Raw genomic sequence first — 20,995 nt, 5'->3', positions numbered from 1 at the left:
CCCCATATCCTTCCGAGCTAGCATCCGTATGTAGTTCTATTGGGTAATTGGGGTCAAATATCATTAGCACCGGCGCGTCAGTCAGGACGGAAATTACCTTTTGTCTTATCTGTTCGTGCCGGTCCGTCCAAGGTATATCCTTGTTACTCGAGGTGAGTGCGTACAGGGGTTTCATTACTTGTGAGAATTTGGGAATGAAGTTTCGGAAGTAAGAGGCCAAACCTATGAATTGTCTGAGTTGTGTGACGGTCGACGGTGCAGGTAAAGAACTCAAGGCTTGTATTTTACCCGGGTTTGGACGGACTTCTCCGTTACGAATTACATATCCCAAATAGAGTACCGATGTCTTTAAAAAGGAACATTTTGCAAAGTTAAAGGAGAATCCGGCTTTCACGAGGGTATCTAATACGGTGTTCAACCTTTCTAGGGCTTGATCTACTGAGTCGGCAATAATTAGGACGTCGTCCAAGTAAACAACAACGAACGAATACGCGAGGTCGCCTAAGGCGTTGAGAATGGCCCTCTGAAAAACGGATGGTGCATATTTCAATCCGAAAGGCATAGTTACGTACTCGTATTGCCCGTCGGGTGTAACGAACGCCGTATATTCCGTCGAATTGGGATGAATAGGGATTTGATGGAACCCGCTGGCCATGTCTAGGCTAATGAAGTATCTCGCCTTCTGCAATCTCGCGATTTGATCCGCAATAAGGGGTAGGGGATACCGGTCCGCGACCGTATTTTTATTCAATGCTCGAAAGTCTACACACAGTCTATCCGAACCGTCCTTTTTCTTCACGAGTAGTATAGGGCTCGCGAACGGTGAGTTACTAGGCCTTACAATCTTTGCTTTGATTAACTCGTCTATTCTCTCACGCACTATCCTCCGCTCTTCTTCGCTAAGTCTGTAAGGACTTCTTTGCACGGTGACATTAGGATCGATTAACCGTATTTCTAACTGGCCCGTGCTTACGCGGGCACGTGGGAAGCCCGTAATAAACGAATCCTTAAATTTTTTGAGAGTAGAAATTAACCAACTTTTATCGTTACCGATCACGTCAGTATCGGCCGCGTTAATATCGATCTCGTCTTCGGGGGTTTTACTACAGGTGTTGACCACCTTTGTTCTACAAATATCGACGCTATTTCGTGTAATGTATACGTCGAAACCCTGGCTTAAAATCTCGCGACCAACCATGATATCGTAATTCAGATAAGTATCGGCAAGAACATGGAAGGTTATCTCCAATGTAAGACCGTTTATGCATACCGTGGACAAGATCTGGGACGTACTCTTAACACGGGTGTTTCCTATTCCTCGCATTACTACTAGCTCAGTCGTCCTCTTACCGGAGAATTTCGAGGCAGCCGACTCTCTAATTAATGAGCACTCGGCTCCGGAATCGAAGTAAAATGGGAACGACTCAACCAGATGACTTAGCGTACCAGCTGGGGACTCCACCGCGCAGCAGTTGACTACACGTTCATTCTTGGTGCTGGCCTTTTTGTCCCGTCGTAGCGGACAGTCAGGTGCGATATGGCCCTCCGCCTGACACTTAAAGCAAACCACCTGAGGCGATGCGTCCGGTCGCCTTCCTCCCTGGCGTTGTGTACTCCTCTGCTGTTGGTCACGCTTCCTCGTCCTACAATCCGCGAGTTTATGTCCTGGTTTGCCACAGTGAAGGCATCTCGGGAGGCGGGCCGACAAGTGGCGTCGTTTTGCTTCAGGTTCCGCCGATGGATTATTTGGCGAAGGTACCGGCCTCTTCTTCGCGTGAGAGAAGATTCTCATTTCCCTCTGGAATTGCTCTAGGGTCCGAATATCGTCCCCGAGTGCTATTCTTTCGAAACGCTGGTCATACCAGATCAGTCGCAGAAGGATAACGGCGTTGATCAGCTCGACATTGGATAGATTTCCCCATTTCGCCGACAGAAGGGAGTGGAGGCGATTTCCGAAAGTCCCCGCGGTTTCGTCCTCCAGTGGTGATTCGTCGAGCACCCTAATTAGCACCGAGGTTGCCGTCTCCGTGCCTCCGTAGCGAGCAAGAAAAAGTTCCCTAAACTTTGTCCAAGTAAGACCGTTGACCGGGACATGCGTAAGCCACTCTGCCGCGGTACCCTCTAAAGCACGACTTATAGCAATATATAACTCGTAGTCTCGTAGGGACACTTTGTCCATAACCGCACTAACAGCCGCGCACCACGAAGCTGGGCTGGTGCCCGCGTTCCCGGGGTTGAAACGTGGTAGCGCTACACTCGTCGTCTCCGTACTCGGCCTTTGCGTCAGTGTCCGAATTAACTCTTCCATGGCGTTGATCCGCCCTTGCATCTCTTGAATCCGTGCGGATCCCACTTCTGATGTCGGAGAAGCAGTGGGGATAGGGTTGTCGGTGTTTGAGGAGTCTTCATTGAAGGTAGCCATCATTGCGGTGTAGCGAAGATACGATTTATTGACACAGGTATGAATAACACAGGTTTGACAATCTATCACGGCGGTGAGACGTCCGCGACACTAGTAACAGTGATCTCAGGTTCAATAACGAATCCGCGGTCAACGGGATGACAGATAGGCGTTCTCGCTGAATCTAAGTCTGACTCGTAAAAATAATTGCTGAGCGTAAAGACGTTACTCTTTAGTCGACGGGAGCGCGTCAAAGAATGCGCGTCCCGTCCCGATGATTCCACAGAGGAAAACTATACTGGGGTGTGTCTAAAAACACGAGATCATCGGATTCGTCGAGGAAAGCCTTCGTTTAGGAAGTAAAGGAAATTGACGTTGCTGCTAATTGGTCAATCTCCATATCGGTGGTTAGAAAAAGATGCTAGCCGCCCTCGAGGGAAAGTTGCTAGTGGGAGACGCCGCTCGTTGAAAAATATGTCTCCCCTATCTTCCCGTAGTTGGCACAAAGACTGTTTGTCTGTTTGAAGGACTTTAGTTAACTAAACCTTAAGATTTATAACGGGCCCTCGAGCTAGCCGAACATGTACTGCGGAGACGCATCGACATCTGGCAATCATCTTACTCGAAGAATAGGGTCTGCGTGTGGCGAGCCACAGGACAGAAACCGTTGGAATGTTTACTGTCGCGTGTCGCCACGAATATTTCTTTTAAGGAGAGCTATAGAATTACTCCATACCTTTGTTAGACAAAGCGTTCATCCCGTGACCGCGGCTACGTTCGGCGACTGACTGTCGCCTCGAGCCCAAGCTCATTATCACGACTCTCGAACAATTACAATCGGGTTGAATAACTACAATTGTTCAATTACAGCTATAGTAGACTCTAGGTTACAATGTTGCGGGATTATCCAAAATTCCAAAGGCTCCGGTGTTCTTTCATCTCCGACATATATGTGCGTGTAATGGTAAATATGACGGCTTATTTTTATGAATCACTTGCATTACCAATGGAAGTGAGTGTTATAAATATCGCCTACTTTACAACATGCGTGTATATATATATTGGTGGATATAAGTGAGAATTATATGTATAGTTATAAATGTTGTTTGTTTACAGGTGGATAGCAAAAGTATTTGGTTTCGTGGGTGGCGTACAGGTGCCTTACAGTTCTACGGTGCGGATTGCTATTCCTTGGACTAAAAAAATTTCTTTCGAGATGAGTCAGATTATTGTAACGATCATGCATGGGAGGATTTTCTGCAGAGATTCAAAATGCTCTCTGGATTCCTCGTGAAACGTCTGGACAACACCTACATGTACTTCCATCCGTCGTTCAGAGAATGGTTGATGAATTCGCCATCCGTTCTGCACACACATACAAAAATAGTTAATGTATATATATATATTATTTATTTTTATTTTTATTTTTTTATAAGTTTCGTTCGGACCTGTTCCTTTGTACGAAGACTGTATCCCTGTATATAATATAATATATATAATATGTTATGATTATGTTAGTTGTTATTTATTATATATATATTTTCCTTATCTCTCTCTTTTTTTTTGTTTGTTTTTTTTTATTAGTACCTAACATTGCTATTATGATGCTGTATTACATTGCATTGGCTATTATTTGTATGGGCGACGAATTTTTCAACATGGCCGCTCGCGTGTCTCTTTGGTATGGCGTTGGTTTAATGTCAACAGTAACGTGTTGTTGAAATAGCTAATTAATTGTTAATCATTATAATTTTATTTAGTAGTGTTTTTGTAATATTGTTTTGTATTTCATGATATTGTCTGTGTCAATACCGTGTGCTACTTTAATGTGATAGCATGGATTGTATTGTTACCGAATTTCAATAGTCATTGTTTTGATTATACGTGACTTGCATTTATGTAAGTCTTGTTTAATTTAGTTAATGTTTTGTGTATTGTGTTACCAGTTATTTTCGTGTAGCATAACTTTATTCCTTTGCACCGAGTTCAGTCATGTCTTGTTGTTAATATTTAGTTAGTCTATCTTGATTAATTTCTAACCTATTTCTGTGTTTATTGACTTTTCTTATTTTCCCTATTAATTTATTATTGCATGTACTTGCTATTTGTTATTATTTTGTGTATGATATGAATTAGTTTCCTTATTAGTGATTAAATTTTATTTGTTAGATTGACATTGTAATTTCTAACCCATTTCTGTGTTTATTAACCTTTCTTATTTTCCCTATTAATTTATTATTGCTTGTACTTGCTATTTGTTATTATTTTATGCATGATATGAATTAGTTCCCTTATTAATGATTAAAATTTATTTGTTAGATTAACATTGTCTGTAATTCTTCAGATTCTGCTCTTTCGATGCTGCGCCACTTACCTGGATCGTTCCCACAACATCATCCGATTCTTTGATATGCCTTGGATACTTACTACGGCTGCCTTCTACTACGGCTGCCTTCAATCGTCTTATATCTGTGGTCATAAAGGTGGTGTTTAATTTATTTAATTCAATATGTGTATAATGCATTGTGTGCGCGACCGCTATTGGGCATTACAAAATAACATAACAATACTACGTAGATTAATGCATAACAAAATATCCTTTTACTCCGGTTATATTTATTACTAACTCTCAATTAATCTATCTTGATTATTTTCTAACCGCTTTCTATACTTTATCAGCTATTTTATTTCTTCTTATTAACCTGCGAAATTCATGCATGTACACTTCCTTGTATAGTGATTAATTGTTCACGAGGTAGGTTGCACTTTCACTGTTTTAGTTATTCGTTGAACTAACACGTTTTACGTTCAAACATTAATTGGAGCACTCGTAATAAACCTTTTCTTTTCAAGTTTCCGCTATCTGTGTTATTCAACGAACAGTGCCATGCTTCCACAGTATTGTTATAACATTTAGTACTGTTGTATTTTGCATTAAGGCAATTGAAGTTAATTTGTTCATTTATTTTTCAGCTGGCTGTTGTACATGGTGTTCCGCAAACAGGGAGCCATAACCTATTTTGCACGTAAACCTTCTCGTATGATGATTACTTGTTCACAAGGTAACTTTCACTTTCACTCTTTTAATTATTTATTGAATCAACACGTTTTATATTCAAACAATGATTGGAGTACACATGATAATTTTCTTTTTTTTCTTTTTAGGTGTTCACTATCTGTATTATTCGACGAACAGTGTCACACCTCCTTTTGATTTATCCACAATATAGTTATAACATTTAGTAACCTTGTATTTTGCACTGAGACGATTGAAACTAATTTATTCACTTATTTTAAGTAGCTGTCGTACATTATGTACCACGAACAACGATCCATAACCTATACTTGCACGTACACTTTCTTGTATGTTGATCACTTGTTCACAAGGTAACTTTCACTTTCACTAGTTAATTATTCATTGAGTTAACACGTTTTATATTTAAACAATAATTGAAGCACATATAATAATTTTCCTTTTTTTTTCTTTTATGTTTTCGCTATCTGTGTCATTCGACGAACAGCACTACAACATACACTACTGCACTACGTTGCCCACTGAAATCACTTTATTCATTGATTATTTCGATTATGCGCTAGTTTTAACTTGTTTAAGTGCACCGCTCGCGGAATCCCTTTTTTACTTCAATCTTGACGTTTTGGTTCTGCAAGATTTCTAGCACTTTGTGTGGTCCAGTATATTGATCGGAGAATTTTCCTTTACTAGGTTCTTTTAGTAAATATATCGAATCTCCTATTTTAAAATCTTGAGGGTTGATTCGTCGATCGTAATATTCCTTTGATCTTAGTTTGGATTTTATCAAATTTTCTCTTGCCATTCGTTGTACGGTGTAAATTTTATTGAACAGATCTTCGAGATATTCCGAGTATGTTGGTTCCATGTTCTCTTCGATTATTACTTCACCAGTAGGTTCTCTGGCTAGATGTCCAAAACTAATTCGTGCGGGGAGAATTTCGTTCCTTTCCTTCATTTTAGTTTTTATTTTGCGCCAAGACGCAAGTTTACTGACATCGATCCAATTATCCAATTGCTTGCTAATAGCATTCAAAATACAAATTTTTAAAAGTGCCGCAGCCATATTAACCCAAAAATATTTTGTATATAGTATAGTGTGATACCATCTATATTTTCCTGGGGGAATCATAAGATCAGCACTACCTACTATGTTACCTACGTCAAATATTAGATGTAGTAACCAATAAAGTATTTTTAATCCAATTATAATCCAATGGCTAGCGTATTCAAGTTTTTATATATATCTTCAACTGGTGATTCCCTATTTTCTCCCTTTTGATTTCTTTGGGCTCGTTGAATTTGCGTTTCTTCAGCTTGAAAATGTTTAGAATCCTTTTCCTTAGTTACCCTTTTTCCTTCTTTATTTACTTTATTCACAACACCTTTATTTTTCTCTACCTTTTCAGGATGAATAGTTTCACTGGAAGTGCTTATTATAATTAAATTATTATTTATTTGTATGGAACGTTTAGGAATATTTTTGGTAGATTTGGAATTATTCTTTGAATTTTTATTACAAACCTTTTTGCTTATAGATTCTGTTTTGGATTTAGGGATAGCTATATTTTTATTTTCTATAGTGTGATCTTCCTTGCAATTTAATGATTTGGCTTTGAGTTTGATAAAGTTTCCTTCTGATGGTTTTATAGAAGTTTTTGAGTGAGATACACTCGCTATCTCTTTTCCTATTATGGTTGAGACATTCACGAAATTCGTGGAGTCTTGCTTTTGTATCTTTGCCAAGTCGAACGTGGAGAGGCAATTCGCACTTCCCAGCGGGTCCAATATCTCTGTGATATTATGCAGTGGATAAGCATTGCCTGTCGTCTCGTCGTTCAATTTCCTAGTTTCTGCTTCGTCTGAAAGTTCTTTGGCACTAATATTATTTATCTTGTTTGGTAACTCAGGAAATTTCTCACTCATGATCCTGTCTATGGCACCGTGCATCCTCTTATTATTTAACGTGACATTATCCCTTATCACAGCAACGGAATGGTGTTTGCATTGAAAAGTTGATTGGTTGAAATGATCAGCATCTCTCTTTTGATTTAGATCTCTATCGAGGTATTTATTTATGCATTTTTCTTCCCAAATTATTGCTCTTGCTTCTTTTCTAACATTTTCTTCTATTCCCAGGTTGTTTAGATGTTTCCGCGACGGCGGTACAAATCTCCAGTTCTGGCGGTTGTTTCGGTTATAATTATTCGAAGGTGTCGAATGTTGGTATCGAATTCTATTGTTCACTTGTTTTAGTTCTCGTGTTGCTTTCACGGCTTGGCGGTACGCATCGTCCAAGGATTGGTATCCTGCTATCTTTACTCGTAAATACACCTCGTTTGGAAGCCCCTTAACGAAAGCTTCCCTCGTGTCTCGATCTATCCTATCTTGAAATACGGTGCCGTACTCGTACCTTTCCCCGTTCATTATCGCCAGTCTGAGATCTTTGACGCGTTCTATCTAGTCCAAAATATCTTCTCCCGGTCGTTGAAATATTGTAGCTAATTCCCCTTTATATTCGTTAACCGTTTTTCCCGGACCGAACATATCTTTTAATTTATTCCCGAAATCGTTTAAACTTATTACTTCTGTGTCTTCTATGGCGAGAAATGCGTGTCCGCGAAGCTTATTCGTTAATAATTTTACTAACTGAGATTCTTGATGCCTAGGAACCATGTTTCGTGCGCGCTCGCATGCTCTTAAAAATCGAAATACCGAGGGTCGATGTTCGTCGAACACTGGTACTGTCTCTATTGCATCTTTTAACTTAATTGGTTGGGGATTAACTTCTATCGGTATTGTCGCTTGGGAAATTATCGGCGATGATACGGGTGTCTTGATTTCTTTTTTTGTTTTCAGTGAACGCACATCGTCTTGTAATTTATTCATTGTTGTACTCATGTCGCGAAAATTCGCATCCCATGCTTTAAGTTTTTCCGACAACATCAAGATCATGTCTTTGTCCAACGATTCTAATTTAGTCGACATTATTTCTTAGGTATATATTTTATCGATAATCGTAACAACTTTAATTCTTTGTGGAGCGAATCGAACCGTTTAAACCAACTTTAATCCTCCGTGAAGCGGATCCCACCGCTGCCACCAAAAATTTAAATCTCTAATGTTACGTATCAATTTGTTTGTTTAAATCGATCAAATCTTAAGTTTAAATTTTACTGAAAAATTTTTTTTTTCGTATGAGTTTGAATTTAATCTGAAGGGAAATAAACTGAATTGATATTATTGTGTATGTAATACTGATTTAGATTTCTAATTAATACGGTAGTTGCTGCCACCAGAAATAGTCTAAGGACTATTTCAAAATATTTTATTTTTTATTATTTTTTTTCGTTTAATGGGTAGCGTTAACTGACGCTTAATGCAACTGGTAAACGATTTCCACTTTTCGGCTAACCTGCTATGTGCAGGGATATTGGCACGGGAGAGGATTAAAGCTGGGAACAATAAATATTTGTCCTCGTTAAACGGATTTTTATTTGAATGTAGAATTGCTTAGATTATTACCTTTATATATATTTTATTAGCCGGATATATATATATTTTAGCGTTGCTGGATTGGATAGGAATGTGAGATTTTTCGTTGTTTTATATGTCGGGTTTACATTAGAATTAGGGTTAGGGGCGTGAAACGAATCTTCGTTTGGGTTACACGTTGTCGTTATGCAATGGAGAAGACATTGACTAGTGCAAATACGACTATTATAGAACCGGACAAGTAACCGCGGTAGTTAGGTGCTCGAGAAACTAATGACAATGATCCTAGGTTCAATAACGAATCCGCGGTCGACGGGATGATAGATGAACGTACTCACAAAATCTAAGTCGGACGCGTAATATTCACTGGTCGTAAAGAGTTACTCCTTTCATCAGTGAGATCGCGAGAAAGAATGTCTTTCCCGTCCCGATCATGCCACAGAGGAAAACTATAATGGGGTATGTCTAAGGATACGAGATCATCGGATTCGTCGAGAAAAGCCTTCGTTCAGAAAGTAAGGGAAATTGACGTTGCTGCTAATTGGTCAATCTCCATATCGGTGGTTAGAAAAAGATGCTAGCCGCCCTCGAGGGAAAGTTGCTAGTGGGAGACGCCGCCCGTTGAAAAATATGTCTCCCCTTTCTTCCCGTAGTTGGGACAAAGACCGTTTGTCTGTTTGAAGGACTTTAGTTGACTAAACCTTAAGGTTTATAACGGGCCCTCGAGCTAGCCGAACATGTACTGCGGAGACGCATCGACATCTGGCAATCATCTTACTCGAAGAATAGGGTCTGCGTGTGGCGAGCCACGGGACAGAAACCGTTGGAATGTTTACTGTCGCGTGTCGCCACGAATATTTCTTTTAAGGAGAGCTATAGAATTACTCCATACCTTTGTTAGACAAAGCGTTCATCCCGTGACCGCGGCTACGTTCGGCGACTGACTATCGCCTCGATCCCAAGCTCATTATCACAACTCTCGAACAATTACAATCGGATTGAATAACTACAATTGTTCAATTACAGACTCCGGTGTTCTTTCATCTCCGACATATATATATATGTATAAGATTTATAAAATGAATGCTCGGTAAAATGTCTGTGATAAATAATTCCAATTAAAATGGAAAAATTTTTAATTGCATTGCTTCGACTATACATATACATATACTTAATGTGACTTACTTTGTATGAGAAAAATTCTGTTTGTCCATTCGATATCGAGAGCTGATAATGCTAACATACGATGAAACGATAACAGAAGAATCCGAATATTCAGAACTTTTCACGATATATGTTAAATAATATTATGAAATAAATTAAATAATTACCCCGCATTGCTTCCAGCGTACGTGTTCACGATTCTCGGCGAAACCGAATATGGCAGCAGGAAATCAACCAATCACAATGTTTATTCGACCAATCGCGGGGAGACGTAGTCGCTAGGAGAGACTCCTCCGACGTCAACGGGAGTCGTAAATTCCCGTTACGATTATAACAATCGACACCACGACTTGATCGATCCCCTGATTTCCGGTGAGATAATAGGGGTGATTGAGTTTGTATAACACTGTGATTCACAGAATTATAAATTATATATTTCCAACACTTAGATTACACTGATGAGCATAGATAGAGAGATAATCACTTATCGCACGAAGATAAGATAGATATGTACGTTAGAGCAGGGCTCTTGTAATTGGATTCAATGTATTAGTGGACGTAGCACTATAAGATATTTAGGAGAGGAAATGTAGGCTCGACAATACCGAGACCGACTCTCGCGTTATGCTTAGACTGCCCCGCTGGGCATTAGCGTATACTTAGTAGTTGACTTTTCCAACGATGTAGAAGAAGTGAAGTTGAGTGACGATGCTGTGTCAGAGGAAAGCTAAGGATGGGTGTGTCTAGCGCACGGGACCATCGGATTTGTTGGTGACGATTTTAGTTAGGAGAGTGAGGGAATTGGCTTCGTTGTTAATTGGTTAAACGAAGGGTCTTAACCGCCCTCGAGAGAAAGTGGTTAGTGGGAGGAAAGTTGCAGCATACGTGAGAAAAACTAACTTTCCCTTGTCACGCCGTGGTAGACAAGAGTCTTTAGAAATTCTTCGGAAACAGACGTTTGTTTGGTTTGAAGGACCTCTACTAGGAAATTCCTGAGATTTATGGAAGATACTTAAGGCTATTGAGGGTACGCCGTACGGAAGAGCGGACATCTGGTGTCCGTCTGGCCCGCGGTGTGTGACCTGGGCCAGACAGAGGGTCGCCCGGCGTAACACACAACTTCGGAAGAAAGTAAAGCGCGGGAAGAAATCGCGGCATCCAGCTTCCTGCGAATCTATTCTTGATCTCGATGTAAGCAGTAATCTTTCGATAATCGTTTTGCAAAATGGCGTGCCTTAAACGAAGTGTATAGTAAAATTCGTATTTGAGAGACGCATAAATAAACGATATCAGGCTATTTCCCGCGAGAAATTCACGTTCGGTTGCAACATAACATGTCACGTATGTATTTTCGTCGAAAACTGATTTCGAGGGACGTGTATATGTACGTATCAAGTTACTTGGCGAAAGTTCAACGACAGACTGTGACTTTAAAACAGTAAGTATGTAAGCCTATGTTTGTTGTCCGAGAATTGGAATAATCTGTCATGTTTTGTTTACGTCGGCTGTAATGGAGTGGTGTTTTTGTCTTGTGGTAACTGAATATCTCAAACAACAAACTCGAGGTTTCAATCGATCTTCGAAAAGAAGTCATACCCATTGGCCTTGGGTGAGTTGTGATTTCATTAATTTTTTAATTCATAATTGATAACATAAGGTTATTGTAAGACCGATGAAAATATGGATAGCAACCAATTGCAATTGAATATCTGGCCTGTCTTGCACTATTGAAATTTTGCAAGTCACTAAAGTTACCAGCATTAATATGTTCCCTTGCACAAGTTTGACGATAAAACAAATTAAATTTTACTAATTGCAAGTTATTTGATTATTCTATTTAACGAAAAATTATAAAATCATAAAATAGAATTCTATATAACCTGTAAATCGTAACTTGTCAATCTACTAGTACATATATTATAAATTAGTAAACTTTTGTGTGTGGGGGAGGGGGTGCTAGATGTAACACTGATGCGACATTTTGAAAAAATATTTAATTATAATCATGAAAGGCGTTATTGAAATATTGAATTTTTATTAATGTTCCTTGCAACTTCGAGTTTGCGTACTATATTTAAAATGTACATAAGATATAAAGTATATTGACAAGTAACAGTCACAAAATTGTTTCAAATGAGGATAATCATCCTAATATCAACTTATCAATTGTGATCTGATAAACAAGAATTCAAAATACAGTTAAACTGTGTTCTACATACAATAATCTTTTTCGGAGGAGATTTAAATATATGAACATATTGTGATATTTTGTCTATAATAACATGAATAATATAAAGTTTCGTATTACATATACTCTATTTTTTAATATATTCTGCATATCTCATTTTATGACAACAGACAAGCAAACTATATTCCCATTATAAGCTTCGCTCTAATTTCGCATCGTTTCACCTGAATATATCGTGAAATTTCATCCCGTCAAAATTTTGCGTCAATCTTTTTCATCTTAAAGGATTAAAGACAGTTGCAAAACGCCACGGTGTTTCGGGGTTTGTTTAAATTTCCGCCAAATGAAAAAGAAGTTTCGCGAAAAATGGTAGTTACTAACGGCACGTCTGGTTACAATTTTCGTTTACAATACTTTTGGCGAGTAAATATGACGTACTGGGTCGATACTAAGTAGTCGGTTGTCCCTGAAATTTGAACTGTTGAGAACGAGGTAATAACAGGGTGACTGGTTTGTTGCTGTGTAACGTATACACGTTTCTGAATAGTTTTCTACTTTAAATGAAATTAACTGCTACCCGACGGAGTTTCGACGTAGCGATAAACACGTCACTGAAAAAAGCGACGAATGGGAATGGAAAATACGTAAAGATTTTTTTGACAAAATAAAGAATCATTTTGTCAGATTTCAAGAAGAGTTTGGGTAAATTCAATTTATGCTCTTTGCTACTTGACTTATGTTTATAACACTAAAAGTTATCTTTACAAGCAGCGAAGTGATTTAGTTTCATCCGTAGTTCGGTTGCTTCCAATTTTTTCATTTTCACATTGCGTATTACAATATTGATGTTAAAATATTATTATAGAAAAACATGTTAGCAACTTAATTTTCTATTTGTTCTTTTCTCTGTTTTCCTTATTCTGTTTTTGGATTTGTGGTGGATGATTTAAATAATGACGTGACGAGTTGATACTTGATATTGTCAAATATATTTAAAATTATTCCAAATACAGAATTAATCGCACGGGAGACAAAGATTTTGTAACGAATCCTAGCGGCTGCCATTTGTCGTTCACGCGCTGTTGCCGATACCGGATGCGCTAATGTCACGTAAAATAACAAAATAAAAAAAGAAATTTGAGGTGAAAAATAAAAAAAAAGAAACTTTATTTTTTTTCTAACAACAATTCACTTTACAATCCACTTCCAAACTCTAGGCGTGACTTTCCAAGACTGAAGCTCTTATGATTTGACTTTCGATCGAATCCGATTACTTTCTTTTGTCATCCCTCAACATCCCCACCATGCATTTGCATTTGCTAGGCGTCCGCGACCGTTGCCACGTGCTCTTTCTTCTAGAACCTTCGGCGGAAGGACCGTTGGGATGTTGATGGTTCATTAGACACTTCAGCGATATTGCCGCCGATTGTCGCCGAGTGCCGCCGCATCTTTATCTCCATCGTCAGTCCATCGGATTTGAAGTATGCCGGTCGTGACACTAGCATTGTGGCGTCAGAGACGACGCGTTTTGACTCGCGAAAGGCGTTTTCGGTTTGCTTCGACCACTCGATTCGCCGCGAACAGCTCGTACGTATCTTTGTTCGCGGATCCGCGTAGTTTGTTGCACGGGTATACGTTTATATTGACACCGGTGTTCACGAGGAAAGAGATCCTTGGTGCCCTGTCCGTCACGAAAATGCGACGGGATACTAAAGCCATCGCCACATGCCGCGTTTACGGACGGCTGGTCTCGTTTCACTGGGTCGAGTTGCAAGGGGCCCGGCACTTCCTTGCGCGGTCTCGAAAGGTCTCGTGGTAATAGCAGAGACCAGACTTCTGCGGTCTGTCCTTCGAACTTGATATCAATCTTGCCTTCCGTATGTAGAATAACGATGTGAGGTGGATAGTGGGTGAAGAAAGAAATACTCTTTATGTTCAACAAAAAAGTTAATTAAATTATTAACAATCAACAGTCAACAATTTATGATCAACAATTAACAACTAACGATTAACTGTCAACAACAATTAACGATTAACTGTCAACAACAATTAACGATTAACGATGAACGATCAAAAACAATTAACGATTAACGATGAACAACAATTAACGATTAACGATTAACGATTAACGATTAACTATCAAGAGTCAATAATCACGTATCTCTAATTGCGTTTGCTTCGCTATGACGCTTAACCTTTCGCACTCCGCAGCTCGGGACAGAATGAATCTTTGATTCGAAACCAAATGGATTCTTTTCTTTGTTGCCCCTCGATATCTCCACTACGCACGCGTTTATTAGATGTCCGCAACGGTTGCCGCGTATGCATTCTTCCGAATATTCGGCGAAAGAACTGTAGGGATATCGATGGTACATTAGGCGTGTCGGCTTTACGCTTTGAAGGTATAGCGCTTTGTGTCGCGAAGCCGTTGGAAAGTTCCATGGTCGAGTGCCACCACAGATGCATGACGATTAGATACAAACGCTTCAAGTATTACAATTAATAGCTGATACAATTGCAACAAAACAGATGTCCTTTATGCAAGACTACTGAAATTACACAGCTACAATAAAATAAGGAATACGTCTGTACTATGGGAAACATAAATAAATATACACATAGTAGCTTATACAACATGTATGTGGAGGACGATTAAACGCGTTGTTGATTAATGACCAGACGAGTTGATACTTAGTGTAGTCAAATGTATTTAAAATTATTTGCAGTACAGAATTAGTCGTCGTTCGCTTAGTGTTGCTCGATATGTGTATACAAGGTAATGCTTACGTTCGTTCGATATTAATTCGCTATAAGAATTTTCGATACTAACTGTCTTAACGATCGTGTTCTTTTATTTATACTCGGGGGAGTATCGAAAACTTTAAATTCAACCTCGGTTGACGATTGCACGTAGCGGCAACATTGTTTTGCCCGGAGTTTGTTTATCGTTACGCTTTGCTTGTCACGTAAAAGTAATGGGAAAATAATAATAAAAAAATGTTGGGTTCTTGAACCAGAGTTCGAGATACCTCTATTCTATAATAGGATTACAAGTGTGCGATTAAACTGTTACCGAAAGACTGAAGCCTCGATCAAGAACCAGCCCTTCTAGATGTTCGTTTATCTTATGCCTACGTGCCGAATTCATAATCCTTTATTTTGGGAGTCGGTGTCGTGTGCAAGGCGGTTCAGGTTTCCTGAGTCGGTTGGAGATATTTGTTGACGTTACATTCCCCCAGTGTTAGAGTGCGGCTGGTCCTCCAGACTCTTATTTTCGGTGTAGTGCCTCCTTTTGTATGCCCTTTTGGAATCTTACATGCCTTGCTTCGAGGATGACTGAATTGGTGTCTTCAGGTAATTCTCCTAATGGTTGTATTTCAGGTGTGGAATATGTGTTTAAAGGTGCGCTAGGTGTCTCTATTGGTCTAGAGATATTGCTTATACCTGTGTCTTTTTTTTTTCTTTGGTTTTACAACATAATACGCGAATACATAATTTGGAAGGTAGGCATTTGCTTATAATATCGAATAATCCTATTTTGTTAAATATACATATGTTCCTAGTAATGCTAGATCAATATAACTAATAATTTATAAGACACTTAGTTCCTATTTCTTAAGACTTCTAATTCTATGTTCATAATTAAGAGAGTTTACTTCGTTGGAAATTTGATTGAGGTGCATTCTATACTATTATACATTATTAATGATTTTTGGAGCGTTTTCAATTTTTGTTAGGATTTCTTCTAGACTGTCAGTTAAGGGTAAAGCTATAGTTTTGAGATTTGTTTTGTAAGTTATATTGGTTTTTAAGTTATTGTTTTCATCAAAAAATTTATCTATATTTTTATTCATTAATTCTAAATTATCGTTATCCAGAGTTACAAATAGACTTCTAGAAATGGATCCAACAAAATTCAATGACCCTCTTCGGTAACAAGTGTGTGTCATAAATTTAATATGCATGATTAAATTGTCTAAATTTCTTTTGCGAGCGCGTGTAATCATTTCATTGGAATACGGGCATTCACTTTTAAAATGTTCTGTTAACATTAGTCTAAATCTTTTAATTTCGCTGAGTTTTGCATATATATCCTTAATGTCTAAACCTATAATTACGTTTACAGATTCGCTATATAAGTATGCATGAGCTAATTTTTCTTGATATATAGAACTACCGTTAAGGGGTATAACGTTTAGCTTAGCTAACTATGAAGAAGGTGAAGATCGTCCTGGAAAGTAAGGTTTAATACGGTTACCATGTATTTTCCTAATCGAGTGATTTACTATTATTTCATAATAAGGGGTTTTTCACTTTTTCAATGGTGTATGGCCCTGGCCATTCAGTATCTATCTTGTGTTCTTTATGATCGTTATGAATTAATACTAAATGTCCTTCTTTAAAAATAGATTGAGGTTTGGCAATTTTAGAGAAGTTTCTAATAAATTTTCTATAGTATCCAGCTAGCCCAAGGAATGATTTTACATCAGTAGGATTTTTTGGTAGTTTGAAATTCTTTACTGTTTCTATCTTTTTAGGGTTAGGTTTTACTCCATCTGCTGTCACTACATGTCCTAGATATTCTAATTCGGGCTTTAAGAATTCACATTTATCTGGTTGTATTCTTAGACCTACTTTCCCGAGTCTTTGGAATATAATGACTAAGTTTTTAGTATGTTCTTCTATCGATTGCCCGAATATAATGATATCATCGAGATAAACGAAACAATGATTGTTAATCAAACCTCTTAACGTGGTATCCATCATTCTTTGAAAGGTAGCAGGTGCGTTCTTGAGCTCGAATGGCATTCTATTATAGTGGAAGTGTTCTTGTGGTGTGCTAAATGCAGTGTATTTCTTTGAATTCTCGTCCATGGGTATTTGATGGAACCCTGAGGATAAGTCTAAAGAGGAGAAATATTTCGCATTTCCTAGCTGTGATAGTATATCGTCAATGTCAGGTAGTGGATACGCGTCTTGATCTGTTAGTTCGTTTAACTTCCTAAAGTCAATCACTACTCGCCACTTTTGTTTCCCTGATGCGTCGATTTTCTTTGGAACGATCCAGACAGGAGAGTTATAGGGGGAGTCGGAGGGTTCTATAATCTCTTTGTTTAACATTTCAGTCATCTGTTTATTTATTTCGGTTTTATGATGTTCGGGAGGACGGTAGGATTTTACGTTGATGATCTTGTTAGGTAGATGATACATTTACACTGTACACGTGAATGTGTGTGTAAGCGTCAGAGGGCGTCCAGGTCTCAGTAGAGACAAAAGACGATTGGAGGCTGTTAGGAGAATCTAGAGGAGGTGGTTGACAACAAGCGTGCGTGCAAGAAGGTTATCGAAGTCTTCAGAGTGTAATATATATATATGTATAGCTGTTGTGTGCGAAATAAAGTAAACTATTTGTATTTTCGAATCCTCTCTATACCTTAACATGGTAGCAGAGCGTGGTTACTAGTTTTGCAGGCTATTTAGTGCGTGGTTTTTAGTCTTGCGAGTTTAGTAAGGGAAGAAACGTTCAAAGAATATAAAATAAAAGAAAAAATACTTCAAGCACGTAGGAACGCTTGAGTAAAGAATAGGAAATCAATTAAAATGGAGAGATCGGAAATTATGCTATCGATATTTGATGGTGAGGGTTACGGTATGTGGAAGAAAAGAATAACAATGTTTCTGAGATATAAAGAATGTGATATTGTTATAACTAGAGTGAAGACTGAAACAGACAATCCAGACTGGGATAAAAAGGATCTGAAGACGATAAATATGATTTACAGTGCCTTCTCAAATAGACAATTAGAATATATTAGGGAAGAAAAAACAGCGTATGAAATAATGAAAAAGTTCGACGAAGTGTACTTGAAAGAATCGACGGCACTAGATCGTGTGCAGAAGGAGATTGGAGAAGATAAGTCTTGATAAATACAGTGATTCAGCATCGTTTTTTAGCGATTTTGAAAAATTAATAAATGAATTAAAAGGTGCAGGCGCAAAAGTGAGTGAGAGGGAAAAGCTGAATTACATGATAAATACGTGTTACGTCGCGTAACACTCTACCTAGCCCAGGCCACACACCGCGGGCAAGATGGCAACCAGATGTCTTCGGATACTCACTGCGTACCCTCAATAGTCTCAAGTATCTTCCATAAATCTTAGGAATTTCCTAGTCGAGGTCCTTCAAACTGAACAAACGTCTGTTTCCAAAGCATTTCTAAAGACCTTTGTCTACTACGGCTTGACAAGGGAAAGTTGGTTTTTCTCACGTATGATGCAACTTTCCTCCCACGAACCACTTTCTCTCCAGGGCGGTTAAGACCCTTCGTTTAACCAATTAACAACGAAGACTATTTCCCTCACTTCCTTAGTCAAAATCGTCACCAACAAATCCGATGGTCCCGTGCGCTAGACACACCCATCCTTAGCTTTCCTCCGCCACAGCATCGTCTCCGAACATCACTGATTTTACATCCTTCGAACAGTCAACATCCTTCGACCGGGTTTACACCCGAAGATCAGTCAGTCTCAATCAAGCATCTCGTCAAGCGGTCAGCAATTCGAATACAGTGAGTCGACAAATCCATCAGTATACGCGATAATCCGTCTAGAGACTCAGGTCGCACTCATTCGTAGTCATCTCATAACAAATATTCATTTTGTGTTACACCGAAGTTGTTGGTTTGTGAAAATATATAATAACCTGTTAGCAACAGCGTTATCCTTCATTTAACTACCCTTATTATCCTAAACGAAATAAGGGATCGAGCGATTCGCGGCGTTGATTAGCAAATCGTAACGGGAATTTACGACTCCCGTTGGCGCGCTTCTTCGAGATCGCGTCTCCCCGCGAACGTGCGAAAACAATACGTTACCCGAAGAGTATAGCTACATAGCGGATATAATAGATGCAGTGAAAGAAGAGAAACAAACGGTAGCGTGCGTGAAGAATAAAATAGAAATAGCGGAAAAGAAAGATAAGTCTAATCGAGGAGAAATGAAAACTAATGCCTTTGCTGCAAAAAAAGAAGGATGCTTCAAATGTGGAAGAGTGGGATATTTTGCATGAGAGTGTCAAAATGGCGTCCAAGCGGGAAGCAGTAACAGTTATCGGCGTGGGTCAACACGTGGTCGCAGCAGAGGAAGAGGAAACAAAGGCAATACGAACAGGGAGCGTGGAAACTTCCATCGTCAATCAGCAGCCGGCACGAGCGAATATGGCAACTCAGGAGCAGGCACATGGATGGCAACAGCGCACGCAGCACACAGCAGCGAGATGAACGAGATAAGTGGTAACGAAATAACATGCCTATTAGATAGCGGTTGTACCGATCACATTATTAACGATGTAAATTATTTTGATAAATCTATCGACCTTAAAGAACCGGTAAATATATATTTGGGCGATAATAGATCGATAAAGGCAACAAAAGAATGAAATGTTATAAGCTATTTTGAAGCATTTGAAAAACGAAATAAAATAAATATGAATAAAGTTTTTTATGTGAAAAAAATGTCCGCAAACTTGATTAGTTTCGGCAAGTTAACGGATAATAATAATATGGTTATTTCAAAAGGAAATATTGCAAAAATAATAGATGAGAACAATAAACTTACAGCTTTAGCGGTCAAAGAGAATGGTACATATAAAATGAAAAGTATATTGAAAGGAAGAAGCACTTAGTAAACAGTGGCGAACGTAGTGATGAGTAAAAAGGAAAGATGGCATAGGATGCTAGGACACGTAAATTTTAGATACTTAAATATTTTGGGCAAGTAAAGAGCAGCTAGTGACAGGCATACCGAATAAATTTGAAAAGGAATTGTTGAAATGTAAGGTGTATATAGAAAGTAAAATTCATAATTTATCTTTAAAAAATAATCGAACTAGGGCTAATGGAAATTATTCATACGGACGTGTGCGGTATCTTTAAGACTACCGGATTAAATGAAGAGAAATATTTTATTTTATTTATCGATGATTATAATAAAATAGCTAGGATCTATTGTATAAAATCAAAAGATAAGGTCTTTCATTCTCTCGTACAGTTTGTAAATGAAGTTGAGAACTTAACGGGCAAGAGGTTAAAAATATTAAGATGCGATAATGGAAGAGAATACTTAAACAATCGAATTTATAAATTTGCTAGGGATAATGGTATCATAATAAATAATTGTCCAACCTACGTACATGAATTAAACGGGACAGCGGAAAGGTATAATAGAACAGTGATGGACATGGCGCGTTGCTTGTTAACGGAAGCGAAAGTACATAAAAAGTACTGACCGGAAATAGTATGTACAGCGGCGTACTTGAAAAATCGAAGACTAGCAAACACTGCAGAGAGAAAGACACCTTTTGAAATATTCTTCCAGAGAAAACCAAGTGTTGAAAATTTGTATCTATATGGAAGTAAAGTTTTTGTAAGAAGGCCAGAACAAAAAAGAGTTTCTAAATGGGATAAGAAGGCAGATATGGGAATTCTGTTAGGATATAGTGAAGTAGGTTAGAGAGTCCTATTAGGTGTAAAAATAACAGTAGCGACATGTAGAGGTCGTAGAAACAGACAAAAAATGTATCGGTTTTGAGGAGAATTCATTCGATGCAGTTAGCGATGCAGTTAGTAAAGATAATTATTTATTGGACAGCATGAATAAGGAAGAGTTAGAAAGTAGAGAAGATGAAAATGATAATAATTCTGAAAGCTTAAAGATT

The 20,995-nt window shown here is 38.4% G+C and overlaps 1 long non-coding RNA gene across 5 annotated transcripts; it reads left to right on the top strand.

The window, feature by feature from the left end:
• The first annotated feature begins 3,517 nt into the window (after positions 1-3,517).
• LOC143304571 (uncharacterized) lies at positions 3,518-13,448 on the top strand. Of its 5 annotated transcripts, none has more exons than XR_013061242.1 (4): positions 3,518-3,793; positions 4,746-4,884; positions 5,375-5,463; positions 10,275-13,448. It is a non-coding gene; the product is annotated as an uncharacterized LOC143304571 (long non-coding RNA). The 5 variants fall into 5 exon arrangements; XR_013061241.1 differs by lacking the exon at positions 10,275-13,448 and adding an exon at positions 5,567-5,647; XR_013061239.1 differs by lacking the exons at positions 3,518-3,793; positions 4,746-4,884 and adding an exon at positions 3,988-4,082 and having other exon boundaries at positions 10,275-10,463; positions 10,541-13,448.
• The last annotated feature ends 7,547 nt before the right edge of the window (positions 13,449-20,995 follow it).

This window comes from Bombus vancouverensis, unplaced genomic scaffold (genome assembly GCF_051014615.1).
Source record: "Bombus vancouverensis nearcticus unplaced genomic scaffold, iyBomVanc1_principal scaffold0040, whole genome shotgun sequence".
In the NCBI taxonomy this organism is placed as follows: domain Eukaryota; kingdom Metazoa; phylum Arthropoda; class Insecta; order Hymenoptera; family Apidae; genus Bombus; species Bombus vancouverensis.
The sequence above is the reverse complement of the archived record's forward strand: the minus strand, read 5'-3'. Positions and strand labels throughout refer to the sequence as shown.